Genomic DNA, 23,662 nt, shown 5'->3' with positions numbered 1-23,662 from the left:
TCTATGATTTTCCTAGTCTCGCATGCCAGACCTCGAACCTGCATGCGGGGCGAGCGGCCAAGCCGCGAGCTGCGATTAACCACAGATTACGAGGTCTGGCAAGAACCAACTGCTTAGGAATGTGATGACGTCAAAAGTGGGCTGTCTTTCCTATGCTAAAAAGTATAACTTTGGACCACCGCGTACAGACGGCCATAACGCATTTTCACTGTATTTGTCTACAATGTTTCACTTATCTACGCCGAAAAAACCCTCCCGTAAAAATCTACGGCGAGAATTTATTTGTGAGGCCATTACCACCAGCTCATAGGCAGTCGAATGGATCTCAAAGTCTGAGCTTCGTTGGAACGGAGCAAAGGAAAAAGTATACTCCATAGAGGATGTCGACGATAAACAATCACAAGCATTGATGCAACGCCCGGTGAAATCTTAAAATTAGAGATTGGCCATCGGCAATTCACGGAAACGTCGTCTCCTTCCAGATGATCTGTCATGGCTACCTCCTGTTTCGGTTTCAGGCTGTCCATCACCATTTTCTTCAACGGCATAGATCATTTTTGCAGATTTTTTTTCAAAATGGTTAATGGGGATAGCGTTACTGTGATTTCATGAAGTTGTACTACTGTCTTGAGGTCAACGTAAGGCAGTTTACTTCAAATGAAACATTTCTGGATGAATGACACAATCATTCAGTCGAGTTCAAGGGGCTATTTTTAGACGCTCCTCCCACATTCATGAATAAACAATAGATGTACTCTTTCATCCAGCCGATTTTCGAAGCATTCAATTGGACAGTATATATAGCACGTCTGTTCTAGCCAGACCTCGTAACCTGCGGCTACTCGCAGCTCGCGGCTTCGCCGCTCGCGCCGCTATTCCGTCAAATGTTACCCAGCAAATTTGACCTCGCTAAAAAGGAAGAGGCAGCTTGTCGTACGAAATGTCCTCCCCTTTCATTTGCGGAAATAAGCAGAAATTGAATTCACTTTTGCGTAATCGATCAGCCATTTGGTTTAGGAAATTAGTAGTATCCGGTTTTTTGTATCGTTTACTTTGTCCTGTGTTAGAAAGAGCCCGAGTTTTCGACAATGCATTTGTTGTTAACAATCGACATGGTGGCCGCCACAGATTGGTCATGCGATTTTAAAACATCGAAAATTGCCAATCAACTAGACAGACATGACAGATATGACAGACTTAAACAGCTCAAAGTGAAGGAACGCATAGAAAGATCGATATCTAAGACAATTTTATCTACGCTTTACTCCAAGGGTTACGAAGAATACATACAAGACGGGAAATTTCTTCTTCCAGTCATCAAAATCACCCCCTCTAACAGACTTCCATGATAATCGATACACCTCCTAGAACACGATAGATAAAATTGAGTAAAAATGAATTGTATTGAGACATAAAAAACAAATTTCAAAGTTTAAGCTGGACAAAAAGCACATTTAACTCTTAAATAAGACTTACCTCGAATACATGTGTCCGCTCAAATGCTTTAAAGAACCCACGATACTTCACATACAGCTCATCGAATTTAATCAGAATTTCTTGAGGGAATTCTAAAGAGTCCGCAGGATATGCGCTTATTGCATCCAGCTTCCTAAACGATGGAAAAAATGATGGGATGAACACTGATATTAGTTAGTGTAAATTCATCTAACTTCGACCTTTTACCAACTATCGAAGGCCTAACAACTTTTTTGAATAAATCGTAAACATTTAAGCAAGAAAACGCAATCAATTCATTTTAATGTTACTATGAATGTTATTGAACACAGGGTGTGTCGTTTCTAGGGGCTTCTATAGGGCATCAAAGTCACCGTGTTATAAAAGCGGCAAATATAAGACCAACACAACCATACTAATGCACAAGTGTATTGACAATATTAATGATGTTCGAATTGGTTGATTTAAATCGAATTTATGACGTTTCAATTTAATTTTTTTCAGTAAGACACGTCTTTTAAAGTAAAATATTAAAATTGTGCTATAATAATTAATTAATTTTTTCTATGGGTTGATATCACTGAAAGGTTCATAATATTGTTTACCGGGTAGAATGACCAATAAAGATACGGTGATAAGGAATTATGGAAGAAGAGATTGGTCGAAGAGCTTGCGATGAATGATTGTACAGTATGAAAAAAAGATAAAAAAAGATTTTGTTCATTACGACACATTTTGTACTAGGTATAGACACAGATTGAAGCCAAAATTAATGTCTAACTTACAAAGAAGAAGTGGTACCGAATTCTCTTACATTGAGTACCGAACATTTTTTCTGTCTGTGAAATTTTTGCTTCTTTTTTCTAAATATCGCAATTTTTTCCAAATTTATTTAAAATCTCGTAATGAGAAGACCTATCTCGAATTGAAGACATATTTTTATTTGTAGGAAGTCAATAAGAATTTTTAAAATATCGGGAGCAAATATATTTCAAATGTTTTCAGCTCCCGCGATTGTATCTAGTGAAAAGTGTTCCAAAACAAAGAGCTTTCATGTTAAAATGAGGTGATGGATGGATTGCATCTTTGAAATACTGTGAGCTTGTAGTGTGTGAAAATTAATAAGGCACTGACCCCTACTTCTTCAAAGGGTCCATGTAGAAATATATTTTTTACTGTAACCCAAACGGGATTCGAACCCCCACACACTAGTTCTAAACATTTTACCGCCAAATTAAATTTTGTCGCCATTGCAACATATACCCCTGTCAATTTGTGTGTTTTTTTTCAGATTTTTAGCCAAACATTTGATTAAAAATGTAGCCAGTGAAAGATAGTTTCCTTTGGTCCAAAGTCATAAAAAAATACAGAAAAGTTGATAAAAGTCTGTTAGATGGTGTCATAATTTCGGTGTGTAAAATTGCAGCCTTCAAACGGATAGTGTGACCAAAGTAGTAATAGAATATTCCTTATTATGATAAATAGAATTTACAGCCCCCATTTTATTCATTTATCTAAATGGGCGAAAGGAAAATTTAACCATCCATGTAACTAAAGTGCGACCCTGACCTATATACGAACTCACCGCACGCGCAGCAGTTCATTGTCCTGAACTAAGCGGGGAAATTCCCTGCTGAGTCATTCCAAATGGAACTTGCGCAATACAGTAGCTATGACTCACCCCCACTGAGCAAAACAGAACGACATTCTATTCTCTCTCTCATTTGTTAGATAGATTCTGACTGAGCAGTACCGGAGCCGGTCTGCTCTTCAACCCGTATCGGAACAGTTCCGAAGGTGCGGGTCTCGTTTCTGGATGTGAATTTTATCTGCTGGCTGGTCCATTTTCACTATGTTGGAGTCGTCGGAACGAGCGGAACCATAGGGATGTTGCGCAATACCCCTATCAGAAAACTGTTGTGCAATACCCCTATCAGTACGTTTTCAGGCAGGAACTTTCCAGTAGGGAATTTCGCAATACCCCTACGGAACGTTTCGCAATACCGGACTTCAGTTGCTTAGTAACTTGTGATGTCATGTTCAATGTCTGTCATTCTACAGTTTTCAGAAAATTTTCTGTGGAATTTTTTCTGAACCTAACTTTCATATCCATTCAATCCATAATATCGTAGATATCGCTCCAGCGGCGGACTAAATCCTTCTTGTTTTTGTATTTCTAGCGCCTGATGAAATATGTCCTGAATAAGTTCTGACTCCGGAGCCTCCTCGTTCCGAAGGGTTGCGCCTTTTTCTTGTATTTGTGTAAGCAGCTGTTTATATTGCACATAATAATGTTTATATTTCTCTCGTCTCTTTGCTACACCAGTTTTCCCTTGTATCACATCAATAACAACACCTGGTATAGGAGTTAAGGCTAACAGTACTGGAACTGTTGGAATTGCTGCTATTACAGCAGAGCTTACAAGAATTCCCTTAGTAATATTGAGAGCCATATCAATTCGACCCATCAATTTGTAACTTCGTCGATATGCAGCACTTGTTCTTTCGATATAATCAGCCAATTGTTCAACGCTTTCAACAACTGAGATGTGCATTTTTTTTTACTGTATATGTAAGGGGGGATAAAAATAATTGTAGTAATATAGAAATACAATATGGCAGAAGGAGGAGAAGATATACCACTCCAGGATTTCGATGATGCAAATTTGAATGATGATGATGATGACGCTACTGCTGAAACATACTTCATAGACGATGATAATGCCCTTGCAGAAGCTGATCCTTTCCTTGCTAGCCCAAAGGTCGATCGTTTGACTGAACTTAGAGCAAATGAAAAATTAAGAATGGTTAATAAATTCTTAGATGAGAATAAAATTACTGATCCGGATGCACTAAATGTATTGACTATGGAATCTGAGGTTAGGGATGGAAAGCTGTATTATAAAAACCTCAAGCTGTCTAAAGATAGAGGAGGTGGATTTTATAAGCTGTCCACATTAATGAGAGAAAAAGGAGGACATGAATTTATTAGAGATGTACTCGGAGGTCGCTCTAGCTCAGAGCCCGAATATGTGAAACGTACATTGCATTCTGAAGATGTGAAAAAGGATAAAATACCGGCTGAGGAGATGACGCCAAAAGACATGGGTATATACAGAGATGAACTGACAGAGTTACGGCGAGATGCTTCCGGTAATGCAGATAAAATAAAAGCTTTTGAAAATAAAATCGACCAATGGAACAATCTAAACCCTGACTACAGAGCTTTTGTTGATGAATTAAAGATGGCGAATATGCGTCTTAATGAGCTTTACAGTGAAAGAGAAAATCTGTTAGAGCAGACAGAACTTACACCCGAACTCAGAACAAGACTAGCTAAAATTGATGATCGAATTGAAGTACAACTTGATATGATCAGTGGGGCACGTGAAAGACTGGCGCCGACTAGGTCTCTTCGTGATGTAATTTCTGATCCAGAATTATCACTGAGACTGAAGCTGACAGAGTTATTTAAACGAAATGGTATAACAATCGCAGCATTACTTACTGCCCTTGGAATGACAATATCAACAATTGCTCTGGCTGTGACTAGAGGAGGAGGAGGAGCGGGAGCAGGAACTGGCGCAAACACAGGGGGTTCAGGTCCGCCCAAAGTATATACAAAAGCGAAAGAAATTGTAAAGCAATTTGGCGAATGGTTAAAAACATTGGCCGCAAAAAGTGCTGCTGCAATACCCGGTCTAATCGGTTCCCTTGTCAGTTTTCTATTAAAAACAGCAGGATCGGTTGTCGGATTTGTTGGAGAACAGCTATGGATATTTTTAACTGGTTTAACATTAGTCATTATAAATAAATTATGTATTAATATGGCATCAACATGTTTGGTGAAAAGAATATTGCAAAGTTTCTTTCTAAAAAAAAGACCTGTTTGGTTTCTCCGTCGAATTGGAATGGTGCAAACTCCGACGAGTAAATCGACATATACTTCGAGCAAATCCAGGTGTCCGACTCAAAGATGATAATCTGTATCATAACATATTAGCTTTCGTGAAGGAATGTCAGAAGACTAACTTCTTTAAGCGACTAGAATTCATAAACGTCTTTCAGGAGATTGACAATGATGAAATGGAAGTCCAACATCTCCAAGAATATTGGGTCCTTCGATTGATTCGCGACACAGGCAATCGATTTATCTTTCAGGCAGACGGAAATATTTACGTAAAGATGTGATTTTTTCTTCTAAGTTATTATATACACGAAGTGAAATGTAAGATGTGATTTATTTTCTTTTTTTCTTCTACTATATACATTACACGAAAATGGGGTACGATAGAACATTATCACCGACTTTCACCAACCGAATACCGAATGGAACAAAGTCAGAAAGAACTCATCACGTGATTGCTCATAATCCAAGTGAGGCAGATCCAGGCCAGACACTTATCATACGATGTCCAAAGTTAGAAAGCGGAGTACTCTTAGTTCCAGATACTTTCGACCTAGTTTTTGATCTCGAAGTAATGGGAGGTGGAACTACCCGTGTAGTACAAAATGTTGCAAAAAATTTGGTGGAGCGTATGAAACTCACATTTGAGGGCCAGGCACTTTCCGATTTGAGTAAATATAACCTCATTGAATGCTATCGTGATCTCTTCAAACATAAAAAGGAGAGATCGAACATGACACTGTACGGAATTCAGAACGAAAATCTAAGAAAATTGAGAAGTGGCGCGGCCGATGCAGATGCCGCCGTCGTGGGTGATAATTTACTTTTTGACACATATAAAACAAAATATGCTATTCGTCTCACTCACCCCCTCATAACAGGCCATGGAGTTGCATACCCAAAAGCGTTAGGGAGTCATATTGAATGGGAAATTACGTTGGCACCCGCCCCCCAATTAATTGTCAGTAATAAACTGATTACAACCAATTATAAATAAAAAACATTCAAATGGAATACGAGACAATTTCTGACCTCGATCTCGCGAGGTCAACTGCTGGTTATTACAACGGTGGAAAAAGTTACCTTTACGAGCATATACATTATTTTAGAACAATCCCATTCAAAGAATCGGACACGGTTATCAATGAAAATATAAATGTACCACGACGTAGCATTAGAGGTATCGCTATACTCTTCACTAAAAATCAGAATCAGTCAGAACTGAACAGTGAACTTTTCATTAACCCATCCTTGAATCTGTGTCTGTAATGATTGAAGGCATTGCAAATAAAGTGTACGCTCAGAAGATGATACCAAGACAATTTTGGCGAGAGGTGCGACGGTATTTTGCTGAAGATAAAGATTGGTGTGAAATTGATATAGATGAGGCCGATTATTTGAAGAATAAATTCTGTCTGTTTATCGATCTGCGTAGTTTAAAGATATTGAGTTTCATGGAAATGGTTTAAAAGTAATGAACACAAAGGACGGAATTCAACTTGAGATCCTGAAGAAAGATACCGCGTGGGTTGGCGATGACGCTCACAATGATAATATATTTGCCCACATTTATGTTATCAGTGATGCCCTGGTCTCTATTGAAAATAGTAGATTAAAGTCTTTACAATTTTAAACCGTAACCATGACCCGTCGTCCGTCCTATCGGCCATGTTTCTGCCAACCATTCGCCTGTGTCTGGATTGTATAACTGCACACGTTTGATATCATTTGGCGCCATCATGATTTTACTACGCTTTTCACTACGGATTTCTCCAGCCTTTTTCCGTACAAACTGTACAAACTGTGCCGGCTCGGGCTCCTTCCCAGTTTCAAACAGATCTTTATAATCTTCAAAGTTCAAATGTTTTCTAACACAAACATCTTTCACCCCTTTATTTTTTTCGTCTCCGAAGTTGGAGTTCGAAAAGCATACACTTTCGAGCGTATGCCGACAAAATCAAGAATAGGTTCACCATTCAACTCATCTTTAAATTTACCTATCACTTTTTTATTAATCTTCGGAAAGTTGGGGGCGGAACTCATCCCACTAGTATCATATATAGACTTCTCACCATTCTTTTCAACATCTTCTCGGACTATATCATTGAAAGTTACGTCCGGGTCCGGTATCGGCACACTGTAAACAAAACTGTCAGTATCCATGTAGGCTAATCGTATTCCAGGGAACTTGACCCGAAAGTAATTGTAATGCGTCTCATACATAAGCAGCTTAGAAAGTTCAAGCACCGCCGCGCCAATGAAAACTGGTTTTACATATCTATGCTCATCCGTTTTCAGTTCCAGTAGGGCACTGTCGCAGGAATCACCATCCTCTTCGGAAGTTATGAAAGTTATATGTTTCATCTTTGGATTATACTTCTGAATCTTTTTACGTCCACTATCCGTGCCGTTCCAGTCCGAAACAAATTTAAAGTCTCTGTACTTTCGAACATCTTCTATTGTCTTACCGAACATTGCATTATTCATCAGCTTATAGAAATTCTTTTCAAAATCTGTCCTCCCCTTTGCCCTCATTTTAGTGTTAAAGTCTATATATTTCGCGAGACATGGAGCTTCATCGAAAGCAAGCACCCGATAAATCTTTTTCAATCTCATTCCCATCCGAAGATAGAATTCCAGCAACTTGTAGTGTAAGACATAGGACTCTCTATCCATCACACTTGTAATCAGTCGACCGCCCTGCCTCGGAAATTCATAGTGATGCGGCGCTAATGGTAAATCCGAATGTTCTTTATGTAATTCGGCCGGATATTCTAGATCTACTTCTAGAAAACTTGGTGGAAAGGTGGCGTCGGGTCCCCAATCAAATCCTGCTCCGTCATTCTGAGCAGACCATTCTAACAATTCTTCCTTCGTCATCCAATGAAGTCCGCCCGTAGGCATTGCCTGACTCATTGCCCAGCCGTAGAGATTGTTTGCATCGAGATATTTTATTTCGGTCACTGGTTTCTCAGGGTCGTAACTGGCGCCGGCGTCAGCGATGGCCGGATGATTTGTCTTTAAGTAATGAATATTACACTGGCTGATACCGCCTCGAATCCCCCTCTGTACGAAATTCATCTGCTCAGCATCTTGAATGAGCTCAAATTTATTACCCGTGTAAAGTAACATAGCATCCCATGTCAAGCCGGGCGCTGACATATAGTGGGCTGGATCTAACTTGTACGCTTCTAAACATGTGTCGCGGAAATTTTCGAATATATTTGCAAGAAGGAGAACGTCCGTCTCACAATAGAATTCCATATAATCTTTAATCGTCTTACATCCCACTTCATCCCACACCTTCAATGCATGCTCATAATCAGATTCTGAAATCCCCTCTTCCGTCAATTCGCTATAAAATTCCCCCTCTCCGGGAGCTGGTTCTCTCCCAGTCTGTCAACCGAGTCTAAATATTCGTAGGGAAGAAACCTTTCGCCCTTTGAATGTCCGGGTACGTAAGTGGGGCCGCCGTCCATCCGTGGTCCGGCACAGTTTTTGCCAACTTCGCCAATGACCCCATCATCAACTGAGCACTGTCCATAAACTTTATAGAAAAGAAACGTTTCTTTATCTCCCTCCCCCCTCCAGCGACAACAATTGAGGCGTGGAAAAATAAATGTTTTCGAGAGACCCATAATTCCACCATTGCCCGTCTTAGCTATGATTTTCGGCTCTGGTCCCCCTCCGGCGTCAGCATCTATTTCATGTAATTCTTTCAAATAAAAGAACCATCGTATCCCTTGAGGTTGTGAAAGTATATAGGAATGGTTCTCGACGGTCGACATCCCTCGCAATAAAAAGTCGTTCCTTCCCTCGCTACTCGGTATCCGGCGGGCTCTCCACATGCAATACAGTCTGGATCGTTGTAATTAGAAGGATCTTTCATAGCCACAATTTTCCAATAATACGATTTCGAATAATACTCGGCCCTTTTCTTCATATCTTTTAGAAATTCTGTAACACAGGAGAGCCCCGTGAATGTTCTTTTACCATAAACAGTGGGCCGGCCCGTTCCGAAGGCGCCCAACCCCCGTTCCACCATAACATACGAAAGACAAATTGGAATGTGCCGGCCAGTGCCCCGCTCAATAATTGCTTCAGTATCTGCATAGATAACGTAGGGACAGGGCACCTTCTTCTTATGCCCTTCGAATTGACATACTTCCTTAGGAAAAACTGGCTGTGCGTCGTCTGTTCCACAGTACACCTGATGTATTTCTAATTCTTCTGTTGACTTAAAACCTCTTTTACAAACCGGGCAAATACACTTACTTCTGTGCTTATTCTTACGATTAGTATTAGAATTAATAAGGCGATTTAACGCAGTAATTGGAACGAAGTGGCCGCCGCCGTCTTCGTCAACTATCAGTAAGATATTTGCTACTTGATCCGTTCCAACAGTGGCTCCACCACTATATAACTGTATTATACCAGATGGATCGGGATCATTTTCGTAGATCTGAAATACTTGAAGTTTGACCCCTGGATTTTGCTGCTCGAAGCGCTTGAATATAGTCTTATCAGCGGGCGTGGGAAATGGTATTCCACCCCAACAGTAGTCGGCCATAAATTTGTCGTACGTCTTCCAGTTTTTCTAGTCTGACACATTTCTTTTCACGAAACGCGGGATCAGTTAACTTTAGACTTGCTACGACGGCGTACTGGAAGCAGTTCTCGCTACCGAAAGGAAGAATAAGATCACTCACACAATGCTTATTTTTTAACCATTCAGGTAGTTGAATCGAGCCAGCCCCGAGTAAAACTTCTACTAGAATTACTTCGAAATTAAGTATCTCCTCGAGAACGAGACCAAGAACCCTCAACATTTTCAATTGTTTCAAGCATATGGTCGTAGCGATCTATTAATTGTTGTTTCACATCCGATCCTCTTGTGTATGTATCTTTTAATTTAACAGGCAATGTACGATTTTGTGTATTACCAGTTTTCGGATCCGATAATTTGACTTCCATTTCAGTATAAACTGAGTACATCTTTCGGGTCCCTTTGACCATACCTTCAATATCCACCAGCTCCCTGATATCCTTGACTCGCTTGACTTCAGGAAATTCTTTTAGTAAAACTGCTCCCTTGAATGCTGTACGTAATCGACGGGCCATAATAATCTTTATGATATATACTATGATAAAAATTTTCTTAAAGAAAATATTTATTCTAATTCATCAAAATCCACTATAATATTTTTGGCAGCATTTATTTGTTTATATATCTCGCCTAATCTTTCTAAGTCGACTAGTTCTTCCGCATCTTGAATTCTGGTTTATTAGGCACAGCACAAAATATTAATCTCTCAACAGTGAAAGAAAGGGCACGCTTATTTAAGCGCGGTTTAAATGCTAAGAATTCTATCTTACTACCTTTCCTGATATTACGAGGTACAATAGCAGGATTTTCTCGGACTGGCAATGGGCTCACTGCTTTAAAACCACAGTCAATTTCTTGAACCATATCAATACATGTATCGAAATCGTGAGCCCCTCTTTTAAATCGAAATTTAAAATACGCCACGCCCTCGCTCCCTCGCTTCTGATACACTTTAGATGGATTGTAAAATCCAGTCTTGGAGTGAGCGGCCAAACTTGCAGCATAACTTTTAGCAGTGCTTGCATCGAAACTTTCACCTAAGGTACGGAATATTATTAAATCGGTAAACTTTTGAAGACTCGGTTGCCAACGGACACACATTTCATCGCATGTAGCTGGATCTTTGGATCCATATTTAGGTCCGATGTTGAAAACTACTTCTAGCTCACTGTCTATGTATATGAAAGGATCTACCAAAGATTCACCAAATATGAGTTTGCCGTCACTGATTCGAATTCCCCCTTCTCCCGTTTCAAGTATTTTTATTGCATCTGAAATAGAAAGGATTGCCATTGTCTTTCGTAATATATCTTTACGAAAAATAATTTAAAACATTTTTCTATGATATAGTATCCCAAAATGTCATACATATTCATAAATGGACCAACTGGAAGTGGTAAGAGTTACGATGCAGTAAATTTGGCGGAGGGGCTGGAGGTGACTCACGTACCAGAATTTGACACTAGTTTTTCTAGCAACATTGCTGACTTTTATAATGGGCGCAACGTTTCGATTGCCGATTTTCAGAACCAGTTTATAGAACATACTCTTAGTTTACAATGTCAGGCTGGGCTCCTTCAGAACAATACATTATTTGTGACTCTTCCATAATTCAACATCTAACTTTTTCTAGAATCCGGGGCGTTTCCACGGAGTGGGAAGAAAAAAAGATTGTTTCTAGAGCATTTGACCATTTGCATAGTTTCATTATCATATTCAAAGATATGCCTTGGGATTATTGCAGGCGGAATGTGTTGACTCGAGCCAGGCCGTACGAAATAGCCGCCTTAGAAGAACTAGAAGAGATTCACAACAGTTCAAACAGACTTTCTTAGAAATTTGCCACGACTACAGACTTCCATGTTTGGTAATTCGGAACGCTCTTACCCCCCTCGTTCTCAAGAATATACTTAATCCAACAATTGATACTGAGACAGTCGGGCCAGTAGAATATCCACGAGCTTTTGACTTTGGAATTGCATGGGGCAGCTCACGCGATAGCGGCAGCCAGGGATTTTTAATAGACGGTTTCAAGGAGGAGGAACTTGAAAAAGCGTACTTCCCACCTGGTCAAGAACAACTAGAACAACCTCGAGTCTCACTCAAGAACCTACACAAACTTCTTAATGCTTGTGAATCTGTGTGTGCTTATAATGCTTCGTTTGACCTACGAGCACTTGACATTATGCCGAAGGAACCCTACGGTTCTGTAACACCGACTTTGAAGTTACTTGTCTATGGCTCATGTCAGTTGTGTACATTATACTTCAACCAGAACTTATAGATAAAGCTGAAAAAGGGGGACTCGAAAGAACGGACTATGGCACATGAGAAGTCGTTTTGAAGATCTTGCAAACTTAATATGTGCCTCCGGAGGAACCGAGGGGCCCCCACCTCATCCACATACGGCCGAAAAAGATGCAGTAAGTGAACATTACTTACGACAGTACATGATAAATACTTGGCCAGGTGGGGGGTGGAAGTGGGGTGGTAAACTGACACTTTCGGCTTTCAAGAAATTAAGACTTTTTCCATGGTACTTATTGAATAACTTTCGTAAATACTTACGTTAGTACTTACGTAGTACTTGACAAGTACCATGGACAGGAACTTACGAAGTTCTAATAACATTTTCCTCTGGCTCCCAACTATTGAAACTTTCCGGATAACCGCGCCATTTTATCAGATAATATTTCTTTCCTCTAATTTTTTTCGTCTTCAAAATTCGTTCTACTCTGTACAGCTCGTCGGCACCTTCCGAAAGGGCGCTCTGAAGTTCATCAGAATAGAAAGTGCCAAGTATTTCCTCTCCATTCAGATCTTTTATTTTGTAAACTGGCGGCGTTCCTAGTCCAGCTGCGTACACAACTTTTGAAACTACGAAAATCTCCTCTGTCCAATTTGGTAAATATCCTTTCTTGAAAGTGGTCTTGTATTTTGTAATTCGGACCCGTTCTCCCGGCTTGAATTCAGGGTCAACTCCCCCGGCTGCCAACTCAGGACCGAATAGTGTATAAAATGCCTGCCAATCGTTCTCCTCTGTTACGTCCCTGGGTTTCATTTTGATACTTCCGTGAACAGTGTTGTTGTAATTCTCAAGAAGTTCTGGTAGAATAGAAAGCCATTCACGTGTCTGTCTGTATGTAAAGTATTTCCACATCATCGTCTTGAGGGTTCGATTAAAACGTTCAACGACGCTAGCTTTTTTATCACTGTAGGTGTGAAACCAGTGAATTCCCACCTCCTCAACCACCCCTGCATTTTTCGGTTCGTAAATTCCCGCCCCTCATCTGTCTGAAGTTTGTCGGGTCTTCTCCCGGATTTCTTAATCACGTCTTGTAGCGCCTGCAACGTATCATCGGCCGTTTTTTGACTGAATCGGCCTGGCCCATGCATATTTGCTGAGCACATCGATTACTGTTAGCATGTATCGAATGTTACGGTTCTCTTTTGCGAATGGGGGAGGGAATTCCACGAGATCCGCTTGCCATTGAGAGTCTATCGATGTTACAAAAACGCGCCGGCCGCCCGTAGCATGAGAACGAGGTACCGGTTTATGTAGATTATAAGTTAGCTGAGTTTTTAACCAGTCCTGTACCTCTTTCTTAGTAATTTTTAACCCGCTGGCCCGTGCTGCGTCATACAATTTTTGTACACCTCCAAAACCAGTTTTCGGGTTGTAATATAATTCTCTAAGAGTGCCTTCAGCGGAGCCTTCGGCTTCAGCTTCCATAATTGCTATATTATACGAAAAATGTTATGCAGTACGGATTCCGTAAATGAAATACTAGTTTACTGAATGGTCTACTTTTCAATTGCTTGATTAGGCCCACGGCTTCCTGTTCTGACACCTCCATTCCATATTCTTTTATAATAGTTTTGTTGTCTATCTTGTTCGGTGTGTAAAATAGTACTAACATCTGTATGTTTTCCCTGAATGGTTTACTAATACTAGTATATTGTTGAGTCAGAACCCAGACAGATAATCCGTCGTGCCTTGCGCTGAAACCAAGTTGGACTAAAACGTTACTGCGCTTCTTCATATCTTTGGACGAGGCGCAGTCATCGAGGATTATTAAAGTGTTCGTTCCAGCCCATTCTTTATGCACGTAGGTTAATGTATCATCCACTGCATCGAGTCCGACTGGAAATATAAACACATTATCATCGGTGAAAATGAATCTTCTATTATACGCTTTATTATTCATGAATGTTGGGCAAATGAATATCACATATTCGAATTTCCTTAAGTACGGACCGGTGAGGAGGTCCAACATAAATTCTGTTTTGCCAGAATATGTCGGTCCAGTTATAATCATGTTGAATGGTGGGGTTGCGAACATTGCCATCGGATCGGATCTATATACTGTACATTAATGAATCTCTTCTAGTTCTTTTAAGTTACTGGCTCGAGTTAGATGAAACCCAGTCACATCGACAGCATCTGAATGAACTATATAGTTAGTGACTTTATTCCAGTACCTACAATAGTAATGAATATTGCTAAAGATAACAAACCAATTTTACCATATTCGTGAATAGGGTCTACGCTGGTCGTAGATGCTGCCCGTTCCGGGGAGGGGAGGGGAGGGGACCGAATCCGAGTCGTGTCATTGTGAGGTGGTGGTCCTCCGGGCTCGTCCTGCCACTTCACAGGATCCCTCCCCTCCATCTCGTGTACAGCACTTTCTCGAACTTCCGTGTTTATATCACCGTTCACCACCCGAAGGACATAGATTCTGTTGCGTATTGCAATTCATTATTATAACCTGAGATCGCCGGGCCCGAAAGGATGACCATCTCAGACGGTAATAGAAGTAAATTGGGCGAGACTGCCATATCAAGTTTCACACCAGTAATTCATTATTGTGTCTTGATATCGCCTATAACTAATTACTTTGTCGGTATTACGAATTTCATCTTCGAGGAGAACACCGAATTCTTTTCGGACTTGCTGTGCACTGCCAGTATCACCCACAATGGTACTACGAATATTCGCTTGTGCGCCAAGTATGCAATATACATAGGCTTCAAGACTTTCGTTGAGGCGAGCGAGACCGGCCTTTGTTAGTCCCGAGTCTCCCTTCAGAGGAATGAAACTATTATATTGTCCCTCCGATCCATCATTTCGGAAGAAATAGTAGTGCGGTCGGTCTTTGTCGGGCAGTACATGTTTTTTCTTTCCAAAAATTGTATGTGTATAGAAAACACCTCCGTCGGCGGAGAGGAAAAAGTCCCGACCGTTGTATATCGCTTTTGCTGTCGAACAGGCCCACGATTAGTGTAATATTCATATCCATAACCAAGACCTTTATTTTGACCTTTTCGATAACGAAAGTCGGACTTCGTTGGACTTATATTTCCAAATTCTGTACATAGAAGTTCATATTGGACGAGATTGTACGGATTGTCGCCGGATTTGAAGGTGGGGTATCGTCTGGAAGTGCAACGCCCATTTCGTGAAGGATCCTACGTATTGTAAAATATACATGGAAACGGCAGAATGATCGTATTTGCGGAGGAAATTTCTTATCGACGAGATGGGCGAATGATATACCGCAACCAGTAGTGCTGCACCATACGGCGAAATTTAATTGCTGGTCCCAGTATTTCATGTTTGGACTGCCCAACCAGACATTACTTTCTTTAGCTGTTCGATGAGTGATTACGTTATCTTTAAATATATCCCGAGGATGAAAAGTAAATTTATCTGTCGGTGTTACATATATTTCTAAGTCCATGAGAATAGGTTTTATTCCCCCGTCCGGTTTGGAAGGGGGGTATCAGCATGCTGTACTGTCGGTACGCTCGTCTTATTCAATTGAAAAGCAACTGGGAATAAGTCTGTACTCATTATTCGTGTTTCTATATACAGATAGATTTAAATGGAGGAGAATTTTCTCGGAATCCCTGTCGGTACGGTTCTGTTAGGGGTACTAACATTCCAGACTATGTTAATACTTTATTTCGGATTCAGGTTTAAACGAATTTTTTATTTTTTACTAAGAATAGATAACATACTGCAAACAATGGAGAATTTAATAAAGTCATCGGCAGCGGCAAATACGCGTTCCGAAGGGTCTTCGGAACTACCTTCAGACGCTCGATCCATAATAGAAACAAAGCGTGAAAAAATACTCTGTGTCATCGCAAGTGGACAAAGTAAGTTATTTTTTGGTAAGGAGATTTCAATTGCTGACGTAGAAAAATGGGGAGATGAAACGGTGAATAAAGCATTTAAAGTCTATGAAGCGAAATACAGTTCTCTTATAAGTGATAATCACTCAAAGTTTCATCGATCTAGGAGCCCGCGCAATTAGTCAGGTAGTTCCAATCGATGATCGAGATAACTATGCCACTGATCTTAAAAAGGATTTTATTCTAAACAGTGAAATAAAACGATTATCAGGACGGATAGCGTACACGTGGGGCCCCATACTTGCTCTAGTTTCCACCGGTTTAATTACGGGTAAACATTTAAATTTTAAAAAAATCGGGTTTAATATAGTACCTGAAATAAATGGATTCAACTTCGCCGACTCAGCAAACGCTTCCGCCAGGGACTCCGTCAGAAGCCCCGCCGACGGGGCCCACACCGCAAACGGCTCCGTCAGGGACGACCTTCCCGACTCCGACACAGCGCAACATAGAGAAAGTGACGTTACCGCCGAAGCATCCAGGGAGAGTTGCTGCGGGCAAGCGACTAGCGGAATGGAACAGGCAAAACAAGGAGAAGAAACGCCAAGCAATGGTGGGGAATGGGGGGAGCGATGCGGTAGCAGACCTACCGCCTACAATGAAAGAACAGTGTGATAATAATTCACGCGATAGCTCACGCTGGTATAATAAATGTTATCTTGTTTTAGGAATTGTGGGAGTTTCATTGACTGCATTAGGGCTATATTGGGGGCGTGCTCGGCATACCCCCTGTCCCGTTAATCGATCGAGTCCAGATCGGAAAGAGGCTGCTCCCCAAAATAAGAAAGCGGAAAAAACAGCCAGTAGCGGTTCCGGGGGCCAGCTCCTCTACATTGTATGAGATGGATTAACTCCCCATATTTTTTTATTTTTTATTTTATATACTAGTCAGCAATCATGGATATTAAAACAGTTGTAAACACAATGTACGATGGTATTGTAATCGCAGGACTAGCAATGGGATATCTAATGATCTCCAGCAAATTTCTAAAAATTGATATGGGCGATCCAAGTCGTCCAAATTTGACTCGATTGGCAAAATTAGGCGGTGCTACTGCCGCCGCGGTAGCAACCAAAGATCTCCTTGAACAGAAAAATATTATTCCTGCAGAACCTTATACTTCGTAATAATAATATTCATCGAACATTTATACTTAGTAATATATACATACAACGTACAACGATGATCATTTGGATTGAAAGCAAAACAGGTGAACCTGTTACTGTTAATTTTTACCCTTGCATTGACACGACGCAGTTTACGAAGATAAGACTGCTAGAGTGCGGACTATATAATTCATGGCAAACATAACATCGACGAATAATGTAATAAAATATCAAGAAGGTGACCAACCGAAGAAGACTAAATCAATACGTCCAGGTAACTACAATATCGATACGTTAAACAAAGCAATCGGGTTGAAGCAAAAAATTAATTTTGAAAAACATCTGCCGACAAACCATGTTTATCTAACTTTGGCTAAAGATATTAAAGTCTATTTCAATGCCACAGGTAGCTTCGCCAACGTCGTCGGCTTTTCAGATAAACCTGAGGACAACCCAGTTATAAAAAGTACTATTAGTCCGAAGAAAGTGGATTTCTTAACAGTCACTAAATATATAGTTCATTCAGATGTAGTCGATGTTACTGGAAATTATGTTTCATTTGGTTCGGGTGCCTCCGGAGGATACATACAGGGGAAAGTATCGAACTGTTTACAAATACTTCCCATCCGGGATACGAGAGAAATAAGTGAAAAGGTTACTTACGATTTTAAAAACGGAGCAATTTCTATGCCATTGAGAAAAGGGGGAGATTACATGAATTCAATGCGTATCTGGATAACAGATCAGGATGGGAACATGATCGATTTCAATAACTGGTCATTAGCTTTTGTATTGAATTGCTGTAGTTCGTTCTGAAGCGTTCCGAAGGAGCCCCCTACCGGTGTAACCCTATCGGAAGATAAACCATCCCACGACCAATCCTCCAGCAATATAGATCATCTCATATTTCTTTTGCTCAGGACTGGGTTGATAATAATCTGAGAATTGCGCTAACGCTTGCGCTGGACTTGACGTAGAGTTGCTTTGCACCGCTTCTGCTTCTTCCAGGATTTCTGCATCTGTATCTCTTAATTCTGCCGCAGCATGTGCATCCTTTGCTTGATTTTCTCTTTCCCAGTCAGCCTGTAGTAATCTTTTTTCTGACCCAGACGTTGCGATCATGTTCAAATTTTCTAATGCTTTATCATGTCGGACCTTTTCTTCAATAAGAGCGTCACCATTACCGGAAAGCTTTTGTCCGATAATATTTCCTCCTGTGAATGCCGTTGCATTTAATACAGCACCGAGAACTGTCATTCCTATAGCTGAAGCCATGATTCTTAGTTGTATATTACAAGGTATTATTTTAATTTTCACTGTATATAGGTCCCTACGGAGTATGTCTGATCCAAGTGGCTTCGGTCTAGGTACAATTCGTATGCAAAATCTTGAGCTCGAAGATCTGAGTGATGTTAAAGTTAACAATAATACTAAGATGGCTGCTAATCATAATAAGGATTACGTCCTTCGTTATAAAGACCGCGAAAAATATTTCGTTTTAGCCAATGCCGCGGCGCAATCCCACGAGCATGCTGTAGAATTTTCCGAACTTAAAGACATTGATGAAACTGTAATTGACGCCACAAAGGCTTCGAATGATCCTACTCCTTTTGCTCTGACATGGGATGGGGATAGTCAGAAATTCATGCCTTATAATGTGCCGCGTAACATCTTAGATATATTGGGTAGTGAAATTGCAGGAGGTGTTGCTGAACCACCAGGAACTCCGAATGTGATTTATTTTGATAGCAATGTAAACAAATATAAATTGTTAGATTTTCGTAGTTGGCTTACTCCTACAAATCCATACATTGCACTTCTTGGTATACCATTCATCTTAAAATTAGTCCTCTTAATACAATAATGAAGGCAGATAATACACTAAGAAGGTGGATAAACGAGGGGGAGAATTATTGCTCGTATACAGCTAGCGGAGTTCCAGTTAGATTATTTTGGGACACAACTTTAAAGAAACTGGGTCTTAAAAGTGTCGGTGATGAGGCAGCTGAATTAACTTTACAGACTGTAAATCAACAGATGACTGATAATATGAAAATACTTCAACATGGTACAGTTCTCATTAGATGTGTAAAGTTAGCTACTGGAGATGAATTTGACGATTTGGTTGGATATATGCTATGAAAACAGATAACAGAACAACTTGTGATATTATCATAAGTATTGATAAAGATCGGGGAGGGGAAATGAGTATTGAATGTTTTGTTGGTGGGAATAGAATAGAGAACGACTTAGGAACTACATTTGTACGTAGAGATAAAAGAGTGAACACTTTAGATATCAGTACCATTCATCTGAAACGTCTCATATTATTTGAAGTAATGGTCTTCCGTCACATTTTAAGTTCAGAGGAAATTACTAAAATTTTATCTATCAGGTGAACAAGTTAACTAGAGTCGTTCAGAAAATTTTGTCTGAAAACTGTAGAATGACAGACATTGAACATGACATCACAAGTTACTAAGCAACTGAAGCCCGTATTGCGAAACGTTCCGTAGGGGTATTGCGAAATTCCCTACTGGAAAGTTCCTGCCTGAAAACGTACTGATAGGGGTATTGCACAACAGTTTTCTGATAGGGGTATTGCGCAACATCCCTATGGTTCCGCTCGTTCCGACGACTCCAACATAGTGAAAATGGACCAGCCAGCAGATAAAATTCACATCCAGAAACGAGACCCGCACCTTCGGAACTGTTCCGATACGGGTTGAAGAGCAGACCGGCTCCGGTACTGCTCAGTCAGAATCTATCTAACAAATGAGAGAGAGAATAGAATGTCGTTCTGTTTTGCCCAGTGGGGGTGAGTCATAGCTACTGTATTGCGCAAGTTCCATTTGGAATGACTCAGCAGGGAATTTCCCCGCTTAGTTCAGGACAATGAACTGCTGCGCGTGCGTGAGTTCGTATATAGGTCAGGGTCGCACTTTAGTTACATGGATGGTTAAATTTTCCTTTCGCCCATTTAGATAAATGAATAAAATGGGGGCTGTAAAATTCTATTTATCATAATAAGGAATATTCTATTACTACTGACCAACGCCGATACAAATTGCACTTACTGTGCATGACAATAGAGTCAAAATATAATGCATTAATGATTAGTGCATTATCATTTATCAGTGTGCCCTCTGTCGGCAAGTTCATTGTTCTCTATGAATGTTGGTATGCAGTATCAATGCCAGTGTAAGAACGTATTCAAACTATTGAAACAATAAATCTAAACAATATGACACTAAATCAATTCTAGCACCAGGTCCAAGAAACAATATAAAACAAACTCTGACAAATGCAATAGCACAATCTCTTACCACTAGTTAAATGGCGGTAGTAGATGTCCGGAATGGGTGGGCGTAAATGTTAGCATGCTACACCCATCAGGATTGCAAAAAGTGACAATACGAAATTAATTGCATTGTAACTCAGCTGGCTGCCAACATGCAGTTGTTAAAACAAAACAATACCTGTATTGAAATTTTTATATGATTTATTACACTACAAAAATTAACCCATTAAAAGGATCTGACTAGATAAAGGTATACAACTTTTGCCAAGTGAAAGGAAAGCTAACACCACATGAATTTGACATAGAGAAAGGGGAGCAAAAGATGGGAAACATATTTCTTGCACAATAAAGAGGAGAAGGAGAAGATAAATAAAATTCAACATGACGGTAAGTTCATAAAAGAAACGTATCTTCTTTACCCCATGGAGATGTGTGTGGCAGAATGGCCATGCCCGTTAGCCTTGCTAACCAAGAGCTTATCAACTATTTAATTATTATTGTACCTCCCATCCCAGCAAAGTGTGATTCAAAAAATATTATCGACCACTTGATCATAATGAGACACATATATGTTTCATGATTTTAAGAAATCCTGAATTTTAAATGTTGCTGTCTTTTATTAAACCAAATTTATCTAGGGTAGCCTAGCAAGCTTCAGTAGAGATCCCTATCTTTCCAAAGTCCCTCAATTGAACATACATACTGATACAAAAACGAACTGTAAAAGTGACTTTCCAACACAATACGTACTGTTCAGTACAATGCAAACATAAAGGTGGAGTGAACCACCGCAAAAAAGACAAATCCACGCTAACACTGTGACAAAACAAACAGACAAGAAAACTAAAATTTATATAACGAATATATTTAATAAGTTTTATAGCTAAGAAGCTTTTAAATTACTCAATGAATTTCCACATCTTTTATTTAAAATAGTACCATTCCACTCTTGTAAGGTATTGACTGATCTAATCTCGAGTTCAGGGACTTGGTTCATTGTTGACCTTGAGACAAAGGGTATTGTTAAAAGATTGTCAAAAGAGCCAGGAACCGTGATTACACGGTCATTAAACTACAAATCCATTAATTACTGTTTATTCATCCTTCATCAGGGAAATGTATTATATTATTGCTATGATAGGTGTAATTTTCAGATGTAATGGCATTTCTAGTGCCCCTCTCCCGGCTTGGGTTTACATTTGAAGCTTATTAAAGCAATCAATGAACATAAATCTCTGTTAAGAGCATTGTAGTATAAAATAATCGAACATTTGCCCAGAAAGAGCCAACAAATACATTAGCAACCCTGGTAAATTACAAGGAGTGTTATTAGAATTATTTCCCGTCCTGATTCTATATGAAAGCAAATCGGGTAAAAACGTCCCTCGCTGTTTGTATAAGCTGGTGGCTTACACAATTTCTGCTCCGCAAGCTAAGCCTGCCAGTTTACGTGCATGCTCCTGTATTGCGGCTGGGTGCAGAAAACGAGCTATCGTTTGAATGTTTGAATCGTAACATGTAATATAAGGTTATTCCCAAAATACTGAGATTTAAGTCCGAGTACATCGTGCAGCGGAGGTATTGTCCGAGATGCGTAGCGTTGAGTCAATACCGAAGCGTACGATGTACGAGGACATAAATCCCGGTATTTTAGGATTAACTTTATCATTATACACCTTTTAAGTACAACTTTACATGAAAAAAGTCGACATTAAGGTAGTATGCACCTCGAAAGTAAAAGACTTAAACTTTTTCTTAAAATTTCATCAAGGAATCTTTCAACAGTTCTCTTTCAAAATCAAGAATAAAATCGGAAGTCACAGTGCAAATTTTGGTTCTAGAGAAACAAATAGCCAATTATTTACTGATATTTAAAATTCAAAATGGCCGCCATCCTTGTGTTAACTTATGGAGAAAAAATAAATTTTTGAATTTCGAAAAATTAAGCCGGTGAAAAGTTTTCTTATACTAAGAGCTTCAAAATGATTAGGTAAGTACTGAATGCTAAGAACTATAAATTTTTGTAAAAAATGTAAAATTTTCTCTTCTTTTTCTCCGTGTATTGTTATTGTACAACTTTTGGGGTAACAGAACCCCATGGCCTGTGAGTGCAAGCGCGCGCTTGCACTCACAGGCCATGGGGTTCTGTTATTATTACATATGTTCTGTCTGTTATTGTATCATTTATCGAGAGAATCGCGATTAGTCGTGTGTACTACTTATCTGTCAAAGGTTCAGGGCGACCCTGCGGAGTTATATAACATTGACATCACTTAATGAGGCATCGAATCAGATTCACTTTTCATTGGTCAACGCCGCACACCCTCCATTTTGATTGGCTAATCTATTGTTACTTGTTTATCAAGGATGACGTAAGAGGAACGTCGGAGGGCTTGAACTTTGCTTGCGATCGTTCACACATACTTAGCCATAGATAACCAAACGAAGAGAACTTTGAACGTGGAACGCTTTTGATTTTTTCACATTTTGAGCTTGAAATTCTTCTAAATTATCGATACAAATAACAGTTCGAAGATTTTTACGGGAAATTTAAGAGTACGATACGGCAAACGTAACTTGTCGAACGATCAAATTTCAGTGTTCACCGTGGCACACAAGCGCTCACTCAGTCTCTGTTATCAATAGGTGTAGGACACACAAGCACCGTAGAATAAACTGCATGTAAAAGTGACTTTTTATTGTAAACAGGGAATGTCCGGTGAGAAAACTACTGGCAAAAACGTCTCTGAAAATGTTAACTGTTTAATTGGCTCCGCTGCGCCCGCAGTTACGTGTGTTTCGATGTATGATGGCCGCCGTGGTACGACGGCCACCGTGTATCCACCATTCAACCATTGAGCTAGAAACGGACGTCGCCCGTTGTCAATGTTTTGGCTTCGCTGACAAACAAACTGCTCTTGCGGATAATAAAAATCATCCTCACACGATAATAAGTACATGCAATTTTCTTTGTCGTAGTTTTTAATCGGTAATGTCGTGCATTTTACTATAACGAGCATCGAACCAAAGTGAAACGAAATCTTGTAGACGACATTTTTTGTGTTTACAAACATAAATAGTTCCGGGT

The sequence above is a fragment of the Ptychodera flava genome, chromosome 2 (assembly GCF_041260155.1).
Source record: "Ptychodera flava strain L36383 chromosome 2, AS_Pfla_20210202, whole genome shotgun sequence".
Lineage (NCBI taxonomy): Eukaryota > Metazoa > Hemichordata > Enteropneusta > Ptychoderidae > Ptychodera > Ptychodera flava.
This window is presented reverse-complemented; position numbering follows the sequence as displayed.